This window comes from Nerophis ophidion, linkage group LG17, assembly GCF_033978795.1.
Source record: "Nerophis ophidion isolate RoL-2023_Sa linkage group LG17, RoL_Noph_v1.0, whole genome shotgun sequence".
NCBI lineage: Eukaryota > Metazoa > Chordata > Actinopteri > Syngnathiformes > Syngnathidae > Nerophis > Nerophis ophidion.
The window spans coordinates 32,248,900-32,265,828 of record NC_084627.1 but is presented as its reverse complement, the minus strand read 5'-3'; the positions used below and the strand labels follow the sequence as shown (position 1 = coordinate 32,265,828).

Sequence of the window (16,929 nt, the reverse complement as noted above, 5' to 3'; positions counted from 1 at the left end):
ATCAATTTTAAAACTGCTCAAATTATGTTTAGGGCATCCCAAAACTCTCTACCATCCAATATACAGAACCTATTCCATGATAGAGATGATCTCCATAGTTACAGTTTAAGAGGAAACAACAAATTATATTTGCCTAAATTTAGAACCACTTTAAAATCAATGTGCATTTCAGTGCGTGGAGTCAGTCTGTGGAACAACTTAGGGGACGAGTTAAAAATGTGTTCTAGCATGATTCAATTTAAAACACTGTTTAAAAAAGAAGTACTGAAGAAGTACGATGAGGAAAGAGAGTGATGCCCTCAGCACCGAGCGATGGGAGAGAGGTGTATGGTCGGAGAGTGTTTGGGCCCGTGTGTGTGTGTGTGTGTGTGTGTGTGTTTTGTCTCGTCTTGTCTTGTCTCATGGTATTGTTAGTGTACAGGAGTTTTTCTTGTTTTGTTTATAGAGTATTGCTCTTGTATTATATTGTTTATGTTAAATGTGGAATGAGTGAGAGGGGTTTGGCTATCATAAGCATCTGCTTCATCCAACCCCTTTTCAAGCCTTGCATAAATATCTTTGCCAACATGTAAAAAAAAAAAAAAAACTGTGTTTAGTTGTACTGTGCAGGTTTGAAATAAATATTTCAATTCAATTCAATTCAAATTGTCCGTAAATCCTCAAATTCATCCTGCGGGGCAGACAGTCCGATGTTATCCAAATCATCACAATGTCCAGAGTTCTTCCCGCATCCCCCAATCATTTGTAGTAGCATACTCTTACCCTGATTTGCAAAAAAATACAGTGCTTCACCACGAAGAAGTGCAGAGCCCTACTACTGTGATAAAGACCAGCCCTTCCGGCTGAAAAGACGTGAAACATGACAGCGACGCCGAGTGTCCGGCAGTAAAATAACTTGCGCACAGAATGTCCAGCGAAAAAAAGATGCTGCTGGAGCAGAGTCTGACGGCCGGCGTCGCTCAACCTAGTAATAGCATCTGTGCTGCTTCGATGGTAATGGTGATGCAGAAGGATGGGGCTACTCGAATGTGCGTGGACTATGGACCTTTGAAAGAGCAAACTAATAAAGCCGCTGCTTTATTAGACTGAGTGCTGGCCGGCTTACGGTGGGAGACCTGTCTGGACGACATTATTGTTTTGGTGAAGGACAGCGTTAAGTCAAGTGTTTGACAATGCTGTCTTTTTCCCGAGCCAGTGGCTTATCTGGGTCACATTGTTTCCGCGAAGGGTGTCACTACTGACATCAAATAATCCAAAAAGTGGTAGGTAGGGCCCCGCCACTAAACGTCTCCATAGTGCACCACTTTGTCGGCGTGGCTTCATATTACCATCGACGATTTGTTGAAGATTTTTCTACAGTGGCTAGGCTGCTTGATGAGCTAACTAAAAAGTATGCAGGATTGTACTGCACTAATCAGTGCAATTAGGCAAAAGTGACAAGTTTGGGCGCCGATTCTAGGCTACCCTCAGTGGTGAAATGTTTCCTTGACAACGACGCTAGCGATTGGGGGATTGGAGCAATTCTCTGCCAAATCCAAAGTGGGGAAGAGAGAGTTCTGGCTTATTGGAGTGGATGGCCACAGAGCAAAATGATTGTACCATGAGATGTGAGCTCTTGGCAGTAGTGGAGTTTACTTGTCATTTTCATTATTTGCTCAGGAGATTTTTCACAGCCCGGGCAGACCATAGCAGTCTGCGTTTGTTAACTATGTTGTGGTAGCTAGACTGACCATACGTCCTCTTTTCCCCGGAAATGTCCTCTTTTACGGGTCTGTCAGGGCGGGGTTTCTTAAATGCCTCAAATGTCTGGCATTTTGAGTCAGGGTTGCGTGTATTTTCAATGTAAGTACAGGGTTAAGAAGGTGTTGAAAACAACAAATTGTGAAGTTGTGCGCATGCAGCAGAATTAGTGAGGGAGGGGCAGAGAGAGCGAGATAGTGGATTGTTTGTTAATCAAGGCACATTTGCTCAACAGCCATACAGGTCACACTGAGGGTGGCTGTATAAACAATTTTAACACTGTTACAAATACGCGCCACACTGTGAACCCACACCAAACAAGAATGATAAACACCTTTCGGGAGAACATCCGCACCGTAACACAACATAAACACAAAAGAACAAATACCCAGAATCCACTAACTCTTCCGGGACGCTACACACACACACACACACACACACACACACACACACCTCAACCCCGATTACGTCACATCAAATATTCCACTTTGAAAAAATAATTTTGGTGGATAATTTTACATATTTTGTGTGTTTGCCATAAAAAACAGTTTTGTTTGACAAAAAAGGGCAGAAAAACAATTTAACAAAATAACAACATAAAACATTTTGATATAAGGAATAGATCTGAAGTTGATGGAGACTCCAGAGATTTAAGCATTAAATATAAAATGTATATATGCCCTGGCACACCATTATCATCATTTTATGACCCAAGCAAAACACTTTTTAAACTTTTATACTGAAATAAATACACCTCCAACTTAAGAAATAAAAACATAGAAAAAAGTACCAGCAGTGATAAAGTTTAGATCCATGAAGGAAAGAAGAAAGGGAATGAATGTTTATAACTGAATACATTTACATATGCATCCAAATGTGTCTTCTTTTTATATTATTTATTTTAATGAATTAAGTAACGTTTATGACAACCTTTTTCCAAAACACGATATATAATATATATATAACAGGACAATGTATACGTTCATCATTTGTTTTCAAAACGCTTACAAAAAAGTGGGAACCCAAAAATGTACTGTGGGACCCCATTTTTATGACTTGTTGGGGTAAAATGTCTAGCGCCAACACTGCTGTCAACAGAGGAGAAAAAAGGCTTTATTTAAATAAATATATTATTTATAAAGCAAGTTCGAGTATCTTGGCAAATTTTCTCCTAGTCCCGGCTTTGGCGTGCTGCCCGCCTTGGTACGCATATATCCTCTTTTGGGATTTCAGAATATGGTCAGCCTAGTGGTAGCCTAAAAGCTAGTTAGCACGGTGGCTAGAGAAGCTGGCAAAGTATAACTTTAAGGTGCTTAATAAGCCAGTTAAGGACCATGAAAATGGAGACGCGCTATCTTGGGGGCCTTGCCGAGTGGCTTTTTTGTACACACTGTTTGAGGCTGTTCCTTACCTATTGTCAAGACCAGGGGCGGGCCGTGCGATCAACACCCAGGCCTTCAGTGATGCCCTGTGTCCAATGACTACCTCTCAAAATACAGAAACACATTTACTGGGCACTGAATCACCACCAACAGTGTACAAAACGGATTATTTTCTGGCGCATCTAAAAGTCAACAAACCAGCATCAGCAATTAAAACAGATCTTATGAGGTAATGTCAACATTTAAATTGCAAAAAACATATTAAATGTGAAAAAATAAAGAAATAAAATATCTAAACTCACAATTTGTAGAACCATTTTGACCTTCCAAGGTTGGCCGACATGGTCTCACAAGATGTAGTTTCTCTTTAAATATCCTTCTTGAAAATGGCCTTGCAAATATATGTGTTGTCTTGTCTAATCATAAAAGATGCAGACGTGGCGTGTTGGCAGAGTTCTTAAAAATGTACGCCACAGCAAGCTCATTAAAAACATCCCACTGCCGGCATGTCTACATTCAACAACCTAAACAGTGCTATTGTACATGCTCTTCACTACTGTGGCATGCTGGGTAATGGAGTTCTTATTTTACCTAGCTCGGGTGTCAGCAACCCGCGGCTCTCGAGTCACATGCGGCTCTTTAACACCGTCCTAGTGGCTCCCTGGAGCATTTTTTTTAAAAAGTATTGAAAATGGAAATAGATGTTGGAAAAATATATTTTTTTGTTTTAGTATGTTTTTTATTTGAGGACAAACATGACACACACGTAACAATTGTTGGAAAGCACACTGTTTAAAATGTTTGTGTGTATGCTTCACTGTTGAGAGTCTTTGGTGAACATCGTTTTGTCCTACTAATTTCGGCGGTTCTTGAACTCACCATAGTGTGGACTGTTACACAACAGTTTGTTTACATGTAAAATCTTCCACTCCTTCTTTGTCTCATTTTGTCCACCAAACGTTCATGCTGTGCGTGAACGCCCAAAGGTGAGCTTTGTTGATGTTATTGACTTGTTGGAGTGCTAATTAGGCTAGCTGTATGTACATATTGCATCATTATGCCTCATGTGTAGGTATATTTGAGATCATTTAATTTAATTTACTTATTTAAATTGTCCTACTAATTTCGGCGGTTCTTGAACTCACCATAGTGTGGACTGTTACACAACAGTTTGTTTATATGTAAAATCTTCCACTCCTTCTTTGTCTCATTTTGTCCACCAAACGTTCATGCTGTGTGTGTACGCACAAAGGTGAGCTTTGTTGATGTTATTGACTTGTTGGAATGCTAATTAGGCTAACTGTATGTACATATTGCATCATTATGCCTCATGTGTAGGTATATTTGAGATCATTTAATTTCATTTACTTTCATCCTCTTTGTATATAATTTAGTTTTGCATGTCTCATGACACATTATCTGTATGTAATATTGGCTGCATTTCAGATTTTTTTTTTGCCTGATATGATTGTGTGCCATGTTGTTCCAGACCACAGCAAATGTTACCTAGCTTGCCAAAGATTGTAATAAATCTACTAAAAAAAAGACAGCCTGCCGTTTCCTTTAACTTGGACACATCTATATCTTTGGTCATAAAAGCCAGTAATTTCCAGGAGTTATCTCACCTTCCAAGTAGCCTCTGATTTACTAATGGTTTCTAATGCTGTAAAAATGTGTAGAATAAATATTACATTTCAACATTTCTGTCAACGAAGATTTGCTTTAGCCTGCGACACATAGTAGTTTTGATAGTAGGCTACTATAGCTAATATAGACACTTATGTCATGTGTTGTATTTATTGGTTTTAATTTTTTGCCGCTCCAGACAGATTTTTTTTGTTTGTATTTTTGGTCCAATATGGCTCTTTCAACGTTTTGGGTTGCCGACCCCTGACCTAGCTCACAACATCACAATATACAGTATATCTGCCTTAGGCCAGCTAGAAGCCCTTACTGAAAACAACTCGTGATCTGATTGGCTATCGCAACTGTCCATCACTGTGTGTTCCTGATCACTTACAGTGCACGGACGCCCAAATTGTTGATTCTGAAGGCCTCTGACAGATTTTGTATAGCAGGGCAACATGAGCTAGCTGAATTCTGATTGGATAAAAACTCCATGACCTAAAAACAACAGCGCTGGAAGGAGCATAATGACATGAAGAGAATATGAATACTTTTAGATATTTAGGGAAAGTCAATCAAAAACACTTTTATCTTTAATTATGATCATGTTAGTTTGTTAGGCCAGCAGAGAAGGCCTCGCTGGACCACTGGTCAAGACTAAGCAGTGCAATGCATGCAGCCAAACCGAAACCGCAAGCGATGTGGCAGAGCCACAGCTTCCTCCAGTGGGGGTAGTTAAGATTACAGTAATAATGAGTGTATGGGGAATATACTCATTATAAACCTCTAAAATGAACACACTATTGCTAGTCAATGCCTCAACCATTAATGATCACATTCAGTCTCTCACTATATGTCCACCGTGTGAGTGAGCAGTTGTATGATAACCTGTTCCACGGCTGGTCCCCAGAACAACTAGTACATGCACTAAAGTCTTAAAAGCAAAAAGCTTAGTCTTGAGATGGACCACCCAAGTTGTACGGGTGTGAAGGTAGAGAGGCCTGACAAAGTGAAATCCTCTTCTCCAAGTTGGAGGTGGACACACAGGTCACACAGGTCCTAGTTGTTTATATGTGCCAAAACACAACACAACACTTCCTCATTCTCAGCCAATCACGTTTCAGGCAGGTACGATGTGTTTCTAAACATGGGAAAAACTGACATCAAATCTAAACCACACAGACATAAAACATTAACATTAGCTGGTTGTTACAGTATGATTTACCAAAGCGGATGTAAACCAAACACATGCAATCGTCTGTAACATTGTCTGTGATGTGGACGTAATGTTTATATATATATATATATATATATATATATATATATATATATATATATATTGCAGATATACCTGTGGACAGCCATGTACAAAATGCGCAATTATTAAGAGGACAGTGGCGGCTTTTAGGAAGAGAAAGTCCAAAACAGGTAATAGCGCAAAGCAAGTGTGACGACATGCTCGATGCAGCTAACAGGGAACGTGAGCTGGGTTTAGACCGTCATGAGACAGGTTAGTTTTACCATACTGATGATATGTTGTTGCAGTAGTAGAGTCTCTAAACAGATGTAGGGCCTCTAAACACGACTACATTCTATAATAATACCAGGAGGAGATGCTAGATGTGTTCCAAGTTGTTTTAATTTCAAAAAAGTCCTTAAAAGTCTGTAAACGCTTGAAAAAATCACCAACAATTGAAACTATAGTAAAACAAAAAAAAATGTTTGGAGACTAATTAATAACAGGTTTGTTTTGAATGTATTTATACATTTTTTTTTAGCCTTGTTTAACAAATCCCTAGCAAATTGTGCAAATTACTTGATAATAATAATAATAATAATGGATTAGATTTATATCGCGCTTTTTCTATTATTAGATACTCAAAGCGCTCACAGAGAAGGGGGAACCCGTACTTCATTCACACCTGGTGGTGGTAAGCTACATCTGTAGCCACAGCTGCCCTGGGGTAGACTGACGGAAGCGTGGCTGCCAGTTTGCGCATATGGCCCCTCCGACCACCACCTATCATTCATTTATCATTCATTTACCTGTGTGAGCGGCACTGGGGGCAAGGGTGAAGTGTCCTGCCCAAGGACACAACGGCAGCGATTTGGATGTCAATAGGCGGGGAGCGAAACTGCAACCCACAGGTTTCGGGCATGGCCGCTCTACCCACTACGCCATGCCGCCCCTATGATGACGTCATAGTGACCCCGCCGCCACTGCCAGAGGTATCTTGGCAGTTTAGAGGAAACCTTGGACGTATGGTCTATTCAGCAACATAATTGTATAGCTGCTTAAGGACCTAAGAGGCTGATTAAAACAAACTAACTTGATGCGTTTTGGATAGGATAGGATTGGTGCTTTGTTTTCATTGTATTTGCAACACAGCAAAACTTTTAGTGTCCTTTAGTATTTTTTAATCACAATAATTTGTTCTCATGGAATATATGTCACTAGAATAAAGGTTGCCTTTTTGTGTATTGAGGGGAGTAAGTGCAGCCTCTCTCTCATGCACCTCCAGAGGTAGAAAGAAGAAAAAAAGTGGTGTCAATGTACAGTAGATGCACTGCTTGACTGCTTCTAAAATGCCCATAAAAAGTGGTAGATGTTTGAAAACATAGCATAACGCCACAGGTTGGAGAATAATAACATGAATGTCCAGCAAATGAGTGTGTCTCTGTGGTGATTTAAATAAGGTGGTAATGTACACACAGTCTAAGTAAATTACACACAACATGCCCTCTAATAGTATTGGCTATTTTATAGATTGCTCATGCTATTTAGTGCATGGTATTTGGATCTTAATAAATCAATCAATCAATGTTTACTTATATAGCCCTAAATCACTAGTGTCTCAAATGGCTGCACAAACCACTACGACATCCTCGGTAGGCCCACATAAGGGCAAGGAAAACTCACACTCAGTGGGACGTCGGTCACAATGATGACGAGCGGGTCTAACATGATACTGTGAAAGTTCAATCCCTAATGGATCCAACACAGTCGCGAGAGTCCAGTCCAAAGCGGATCCAACACAGCAGCGAGAGTCCCGTTCACAGCGGAGCCAGCAGGAAAACATCCCAAGCGGAGGCGGATCAGCAGTGCAGAGATGTGTCCCCAGCCGATACACAGGCGAGCAGTACATGGCCACCGGATCGGACCGGACCCCCTCCACAAGGGAGAGTGGGACATAGAAGAAAAAGAAAAGAAACGGCGGATCAACTGGTCGAAAAAGGGAGTCTATTTAAAGGCTAGAGTATACAAATGAGTTTTAAGGTGAGACTTTAATGCTTCTACTGAGGTGGCATCTCACAGACTTTTTTGGGGCTTTGGGAATCACTAATAAGCCGGAGTCCTTTGAACGCAGATTTCTTGCTGGGACATATGGTACAATACAATCGGCAAGATAGGATGGAGATAGACCGTGTAGTATTTTATACGTAAGTAGTAAATCCTTAAAGTCACATCTTAAGTGCACAGGAAGCCAGTGCAGGTGAGCCAGTACAGGCGTAATGTGATCAAACTTTCTTGTTCTTGTCAAAAGTCTAGCAGCCGCATTTTGTACCAACTGTAATCTTTTAATGCTAGACATGGGGAGACCCGAAAATAATACGGTACAGTAATCGAGACGAGACGTAACAAACGCATGAATAATGATCTCAGCGTCTTTAGTGGACAAAATGGAGCGAATTTTGGCGATATTACGGAGATGAAAGAAGGCCGTTTTAGTAACGCTTTTAATGTGTGACTCAAAGGAGAGAGTTGGGTCAAAGATAACACCCAGATTCTTTACCGTGTCGCCTTGTTTAATTGTTTGGTTGTCAAATGTTAGAGTTGTATCATTAAATAGAGGTCGGTGTCTAGCAGGACCGATAATCAGCATTTCCGTTTTTTTGGCGTTGAGTTGCAAAAAGTTAGCGGACATCCATTGTTTAATTTCATTAAGACACGCCTCCAGCTGACTACAATCCGGCGTGTTGGTCAGCTTTAGGGGCATGTAGAGTTGGGTGTCATCAGCATAACAGTGAAAGCTAATACCGTATTTGCGTATGATGTCACCTAGCGGCAGCATGTAGATGCTAAAGAGTGCAGGGCCAACGACCGAACCCTGGGGAACTCCACACGTTACCTTAACGTAGTCCGAGGTCAGATTGTTATGGGAGACGCACTGCATCCTATCAGTAAGATAAGAGTTAAACCAAGACAGGGCTAAGTCTGACATACCAATTCGTGTTTTGATACGTTCTAATAAAATATTATGATCGACGGTATCGAAAGCAGCGCTAAGATCGAGGAGCAGCAACATAGATGACGCATCAGAATCCATCGTTAGCAATAGATCATTAATCATTTTTGCGAGGGCTGTCTCCATGGAGTGATTTGCCCTGAAACCGGATTGAAAGGTTTCACATAGATTGTCAGACGCTAAGTGTTCATTTAACTGCTCCGCAACAATTTTTTCGAGGATTTTTTAAATACCGACCGGTAGTTTACCATGAGGTCAGGATCAAGGTTAGGTCTTTTAAGAAGAGGATGAATAACCACTTTTTTGAATGCTAGGGGAACAGTGCCCGAGGAAAGTGAAAAGTTTATAATATTTAGCACTGATGGACCTAATAATACAAAGAGCTCCTTGATCAGTTTCCCAGGAGGTGGGTCAAGTAAACATGTTGTTTGTTTTATTCGTTTTATTCCATTTACACGTTGTAACAATTCCTCTAATGTTATTTCCTCAAAACAAGAGAAACTATTTTGGAGGGCAGTATCCGCCGTATATACAATCGTGTCAGTGTTAATAGAACCCAGTTGTAGCTGGGACGCATTGCCTTTAATCTCCTTTCTAATGACTTCAATTTTCTTACTAAATAATTGCATTAAGTCATCAGCTGAGTGGGTGGAGCTACTGGAAGGAGTCCCTCGTTGGGTTAGCGATGCTACCGTACTAAACAAAAATGTAGGATCTTTTTTATTACGGTGGATGAGATTTGAGTAATATTTAGCTTTAGCTAAGGTAAGCATGCGTTTATAAGTTATTAAACCATCAATCCATGCTTGATGGTGCACCTCAAGTTTAGTCGTGCGCCATTTGCGTTCCAGCTATCTACATAATAATTTCTGAGCTCTAGTTTCTTCTGTAAACCACGGGGTACGCTTTTTTGGAGCCTTTTTCAACTTTAGTGGTGCAATGTTGTCAATGGTTTCGCGCAGGGCGTTGTTAAAGTAGTTAGTGAGGTTATCAATAGAGCCCACATACTTTGGGAATGGTGCAATTACCGCGGGCAGTAGGTCAGCAAGAGTTGTCGTTGTGGCCGTATTAATGTTGCGGCTGCTATAGCAGTTATTATTATTATTAGTTTGCCGAACATGCGTCTGAACCTCAAATTTTATAAGGTCATGTTCGGACAATACTTTAATACACGGGAGTATCGTAACTTTGGAAACGGTGATACCCCTGACAAGCACTAGGTCTATCGTATTACCGTTGCGATGCGTGGGTTCATTTATTATTTGTGTGAGGCCACAGCTATAAATTATAGTCTGGAGCGCTACGCACGGTGGGTCCGATGGGGTATTCATATGGATATTAAAGTCCCCCATTATGATTATATTATCGGCGTGTGTCACTAGATCAGCAACAAACTCTGAGAATTCATTGATAAAGTCCGAATAGGGCCCTGGGGGGCGGTAGATAACAGCCAGGTGTAGAGGCAGCGGTGTGACAGACCTCATAGTAAGCACCTCAAACGATTTATATTTATTATTTATGTTAGGACTAAGGTTAGAGTTTTTGTTGTATATTAGTGCGACCCCCCCACCCCTTTTAAGAGGACGGGCAGTATGCGCATGTGTAAAGTTAGGAGGACATGCCTCGTTTAGCGCAAAAAAGTTGTTTGGTTTAAGCCAGGTTTCGCTGAGACCGATGACGTTAAGATTGTTGTCTCTGATGATATCATTAACCAACAACGTTTTGGGAGACAATAATCTTATGTTTAAAAAACCTATATTATAGGTAGTGGGCTGTTTTAGGGAATTTTTGATCAAATTATCCGTAGTAGCAATATTAATAATGTTGTGTTTATTATGCCCAGTGCATTTAGTATAATTACGACCATATCTAGGAATTGATACGACGGGAATTTTCCGATTGTTTGTTTGTTGCTTTGATAAACTGCACGCATCATAGTTAGCCACCTCAGTAAAACACATGTCCAACTCTGAAACACTCAAAGCAGAAAAAATTTGTTCTAATTTAACTGACTCCTTACCCAGACCAGTAATCTCGCATCTGCCATTTAAATCCGGCTTCAGGATGGAGGGAAGTGGTGTTCTGTGGGGATTAGCCTTCTGCTTTGTTTTTAGCCCCGCTCGGCATCCGCGTTTCCGATCACACCGCTGGCGTCTGCTCCGTAGACGGCCCCCGCTGCTACTATACTCCCCTGCTTCACAGGCCGCTGGATGTAGCCGCCGAAGTATTCCCATGCTAGCTAGCCGGTCTAGCAAGCACGCGTCTATCAGTCCAAAACGGCCGATATGTCCACATCCAGAAGTGTCTGGCGGTCGTATGTGATCACGTAGTGACCACGATGTCATGACACATACTGTAGCAAACAACCAAATTGTATGAACATGGCAATGTTACTGCAGTATTACAGTATTACAGAAAAAAAGTGCTGGAGCATGATGGAGCAGCGTGTACACATGATGCACCCTTCACATTTCTGACTGCCCCCCATATATGCCTGCCTAGAACCCACCCTGGTCCAGGGAGACCGTAGAGTCAGATACATGCTCATTCAGCTCGGGCTTTGTGAAATTTGTCCATTACCACGCTCAATGCGAGCTACATAACCCTATCACTTCCTCTGCATCTCTTCTGGGCTATCTACGCGGACTCCGTATGGCGGAGGGCCAGCAGCTCGTCTCTTGTGCAAACATGGCCATTGCCAAAAGGCTACCCCAGGGTGCATACAAGAAGCGCTAAAAAACATAGTGGAAGTCACAAAAGTGCCACCTGTTGTTGAGCAGTCCTTAAAGGCTAAAAGGTAAAAGCACAAGAAAACAAGAGGGAAACCTCAAAAACACAAAATTAAGGACACACAAGAGCACAAAGCTCCTGCAACCAGCAGTACAGTATGTGTGCTAATTCTATACTAAAAATTAACTCCTGTTACGATCAGTCCTCTTACTCAGAAGAGTCATCTTCGCCTTAAAATACAAGACATATTTTAAGGAGTCAATATGTGTATTTATGTTTATTAAATAGAGAGAAATTAGAGTTTATTTCATGAGTAAATGTCAAAATTTGGTGGAATGACAGCGTCCTGCCACTTCCGAAGACATGCACCTGGGGATAGGTTGATTGGCAACACTAAATTGGCCCTAGTGTGTGAATGTGAGTGTGAATGTTGTCCGTCTACCGCCCGATTGCAGCTGAGTTTGGCTCCAGCGCCCCCCGCCACCCCAAATGGGACAAGCGGTAGAAAATGGATGGATGGGATGGAACCCAGGCAGTCACGGGGTAACATGCAAACTCCACACAGAAAGACTCTGAGCCCGAGGATTGAACCCCTGACCTTTGTACTGTGAGGCACATGCACCAACCCCTTTTTCCAACGCGTAGTACAAAGACGCCGAGATTCGGACTGCGTTTTATTTCTTAGAACACTCCTTTTGTGTTACACAGTGAGAAAGGATAATGTGGCTTGTGCACAGCATCTTTTAAACCATAACCGATAGCGGTCAACAAAAATATAATTCCTTTCTCCCTCTTTCCTATTTCCTGTTCCTTATTTCCTGCCTGCACAAGCGCGTGTTCACATGAAGGTCATTTTTGTCTGGTCAGCCTGATGACCAAGAGGCTCACTGTTAGTACCTCAGTCACTTTTCCAAAAAACAAAAATTGATCCAAACGTTCCTCTCAGATTTGAAAACAACAGACATATTAATGAGGGTCCAAAAAAAAATGAGGATGGAGGCCAGCAATGTCGTCATGCCTCAATGATTACTTCAGGGTCATCTGCATCAGACTTTTATGTGGAAGCTGATCCACTGTGACTGTCTGTTCCCTCCACATCTTCGCCATAGCCAGGGCTTGATGTTGGGCTGGTTGATGGCGTCCTTTGGGAAGATGTTGCAAAATTCCTCCTCGCCGGCATACAACCAGTCCTCCCCAGTTAGTTAGATTTCTCCTGTTCTTCTTTTCCTTTTCTTCCTGTTGGCGACCCTGTTACGTTCCATGTAGTGGTGGTTTGTTTTTGTCTTTCTTCTTCTTTTGTTTGAACAGGTCACTCTTAATCACGACCTCTACTGCCAATCAACTGGTTCCTGTTCCCAGCTGCTCCTCATTTCACCTGTTGATCAGCCAGCCAATCCCGGTCCACCATTCAACCTCCTGTGCTGCTTAAAACCACCTGCTCACCACTGGATGGTGTGGATTATTTTTCTGACATGCTGTGTGGAGCTTTGGTAGACGCTACTGTCTTTGTAATCATTTTTGTTAAACTCTTTGCTAAACTTGTGCCACCTGTTTTTCTTTGTCTTCATTTTTGTTTTACCTTTCAACTGTTGTAAGTATCTGCAGCCTAGTCTTGGGAAAGGGTAGACAGAGGCCTCCATACACTACACATTAGTGATGGGTTGATGAGGCGTCCTGAAGCGTTTCGACACATTGCAAAACTGTATTGATACTGTGTCACTAAATACTGACATCTGCTGGACATTAAAAATCCCTACAGGCAACCTATGGACCGACTTAACTAACACTGATTTTATGACCTAGTATAGACAATAACATAAACCAAGTTATTGTATTTTATTTAGGATTAGTTCATATCTTCATTTAAATAAAAATATATTTTTATCTTTTTTACAGTCAGTAAATGATGTGAACATGTATCATAACATGGAAATCTAAGAGAATGTGTTGTGAATGAGGATCTTTGTGGACTGGGATTTTGAATTTTTTTGTACACATTTTTATTCAAATACACCAGTTTTTCCAACGTATTAAATTTTAGACGATTTCTCTTCTTAGTTATTATTTCACGGCGGAAATCTTTCTTTGAGTATTAATTTTCCTGAAGGAACTCTCCTGAAGAAATCAATAAAGTACTATCTATCTATCTATCCATCTATCTATCTATCTATCTATCTATCTATCTATCTATCTATCTATCTATCTATCTATCTATCTATCTATCTATCTATCTATCTATCTATCTATCTATCTATCTATTTATCTTTCTTTTTGCCTGAGGATGCTCCATGATCTCCGACGACGATAAATGACAAATGACCAACGACAGAAGTGCGGCGATTCTGTTGGCAGCAGCATCTCGTTGACAGATGCGCTTCCTTATAAATACAGTTTAGCGCACAGGTGTCTGTTCGACACAGCTCACGTATTGGTCACGTGACCTAAACAGTTCATGACCGTGACTTTCTAAAAGCGGTAAGCGCACCGACACGGGGTTTTGCTCTATGAGCTCGACGCACGTGCCGAAGCATCAGTGTTGCTGGACCCATCACTACTACACACGTAGGATTTGTTTGTGTATAGAGACAACAGTCTTAGTGGTGGCTGTCACCCTTGTATGTTTTGGACCCTCTCTTTGGTTAGAGTAGGTAGGTAGCAGAGACGTGCTGTCAGGGGAGGCAAGTGAGGCAGTGCCTCACCTGCCACCAGTGGGCTTAACCATGAGCTTTTCCAAAACGAAGTAATAAAATAAAATAAGTTTTAATATTTCTCTTTTGGTTTATGCTTTCTATGTGATTTTGGTGTGGTTCCTGTATATTTTGATAATTTTCATGGTCAAAATCGTGGAAATTCCATGTTTCCTGATCAAAACAATGCAGCAGATGAGAAGTGAGGCAGACACAGGCGGTGCCTCCACGGCTGCACACAGTGCGTATTGGGCATGTGCGTGCGAGGGCGCGCATGCTTGTTGCCTTGCGGAAAAGGCAGGTCTTGAGTCAGCAAGTCCCTCTGCCTCAAGGTAGGGGGTGATGTATTGTGAACTTGCAGTTCAATGCCTCAGCAGTACTCTGACTCGCCACACTGGGAGAAGTGGGGGCGCTCAAGCTAGCAGACACAGGTCTCTCCAGCAAGCCAGCATTGTTTTTCTTTCCTTTTTTTTTAACTGTATTTACTGTATAACAAACATGGCATTTTTATTACAGTAAGCCAGCGTTTGTGGGTGTTTTTTGTCAGATGCAAAAGTCTTGTTCAATTTCTTGGAATGAAATTGAATTAAATGAATGTTTCTGCCAATATGCAGGATTATATACTGTATCCAAGATGATAAACTGGACTTTAAGACAAAATGAATGCGTTCATACAAAGTACGTTTCCACAGAGGATAGCTATTGCTTCTTCAGATACAAATACAGAAAGGAAATATACACTCACAATAATTGATTTATTTTGTTAAAAGCAAATGGGACCGAAAAGTATTTAATAACAACTTTATCAAATAGTTTTTGGACCCATTTATCATATCACAATATCATTATGATAATGTTTTTATGAAAGCGGATAACTCTCTTTTCTTTCCTGTAACTCTAATGTGCAACCTAGATCAACAATGACTAGAGCTGTACATATGAATTTAAGTATAAAAAAAAAGAAGAAAAAAAAGTATGTATGCCTCACCTGGTGTTTAGTTCACCGCACGTCACTGGTAGGTAGGTCTTTGCTAATTAAATAGCTTTAGTTAGTCAGCTTACCTTTCTTTTCTAGAGGTGTATTTTGGTATGTTTTGTTCATTTCTTTGACAGCACCTGTATTCCCAAGGTAGGCTAGCGATGTGTCTTGTTGTAATCTGGCCCCTCACACCCCCATGGTTACTTATCAATAACACTAGTTTTTGTTTTCAATTCTTGGCTTTGGTGTCTTTAATTTACAACTCATTTGATTTATACACTTTTACACTATGATCCCTAGACTCTGAGCCATCTGGGACCGTAACAGACTCCGAGAGGGACAAGCGGTAGAAAATAGATGGATGGATGAACCCATGAATATGGATTCAATTTATCTACTTTATCAAATTTAAAGGATACCATTATTGTTTGTTTCATTGTCACGTCTTTAACAGGCTTCTCATAATGAATCCCTTTCAGATTTCGAAATCGTATTTCTCCTCAATATTGAATGCACAATAACATCAAATAGTAATACAACATTATACAGGAAGCAGCAGTGTCTGCAAGTCTGATCTAATCCCAAAAAGAGCTGGCTCCATCCAAAAATCAATGTGGATTGGGTTCTTACCTCTGGTAGATTATCTCTCAAAGTGGCACCTTTAACAATTTAGATCTGCTTCTCCAATACAGGTCTTCAGATATGCTGTGATACTTTTGTAAATCTAGCAAGGAACTCATGAAGGGCAGCTGAAGGATAGAAAGATTGAGGTTTGAAAGTGATTGCAGGATATTCTGCGAAATGTCCTACAGTCATAAGAGTGACGACACATCCTACATTTCATAGAGGCTGCATGTGGTCACACACAGTGTTGGGCAATAGCTTGCTACAAGTAGCGAAGTTGCTTAACTGAACTACATTTCCCAGTAGCTTGGCAGTAGCTTCGCTACTTTTTGAACGAGTGGCAATTTCTGTAGCTTAGCTATTATTAGATCCACGTAGCGACAAAGCTACAAGCTACAAAAGAAGAGAGAGGGAGAAGAGACGGACAAAAGAAAGAAGAATGGTCTGCAAATAGTTTTACTGTGGGAGACAAATTGTTTGATTTAAATTATTAAGGCAATGCAGTTGACGCATATGAAGTTAAAATAAGTATTTGGGTTTTTGTTAACATTGGATGAATGTTATGTAAAGATGTAACCTTTATTTTATGTTCAATTGCTATGGGCATGGGTAAATGTGCTGTCTTTTTAAGAGGCACTTAAGCACCTCAGGTTTGAAACTTTCTAATTTTGATTGAAACGTTTTATTAGTAGATTGCACAGTACAGTACATATTCTATATAATTGATCACTAAATGGTAACACCCGAATAAGTTTTTCAACTTGTTTGAGTCAGGGTCCGTATTAATAAATTCATGGTAAATGTAAGCTGCTGCTACTCTGGTTGATGAGTTAGTTAGGAACCAAGCTACACAGTTTCTTACGCTAGTTTTTTGATTTGATAGACAAACTTATTTAGATTGCCCCGGCATATGT

General features: G+C 40.7%; 1 long non-coding RNA gene across 3 annotated transcripts in view; it reads right to left on the bottom strand.

The window, feature by feature from the left end:
• Positions 1–16,155, bottom strand: part of LOC133536608 (uncharacterized) — a 79,293-nt gene extending 63,138 nt beyond the window's left edge. For 2 of the 3 annotated variants that reach the window (XR_009802506.1, XR_009802504.1), the window contains exon 1: positions 16,022–16,155. This is a non-coding gene — a long non-coding RNA (uncharacterized LOC133536608). The remainder of the gene's footprint in view (positions 1–16,021) is intronic. The other variant, XR_009802505.1, reaches the window with a different exon arrangement.
• Positions 16,156–16,929: the final 774 nt, after the last annotated feature.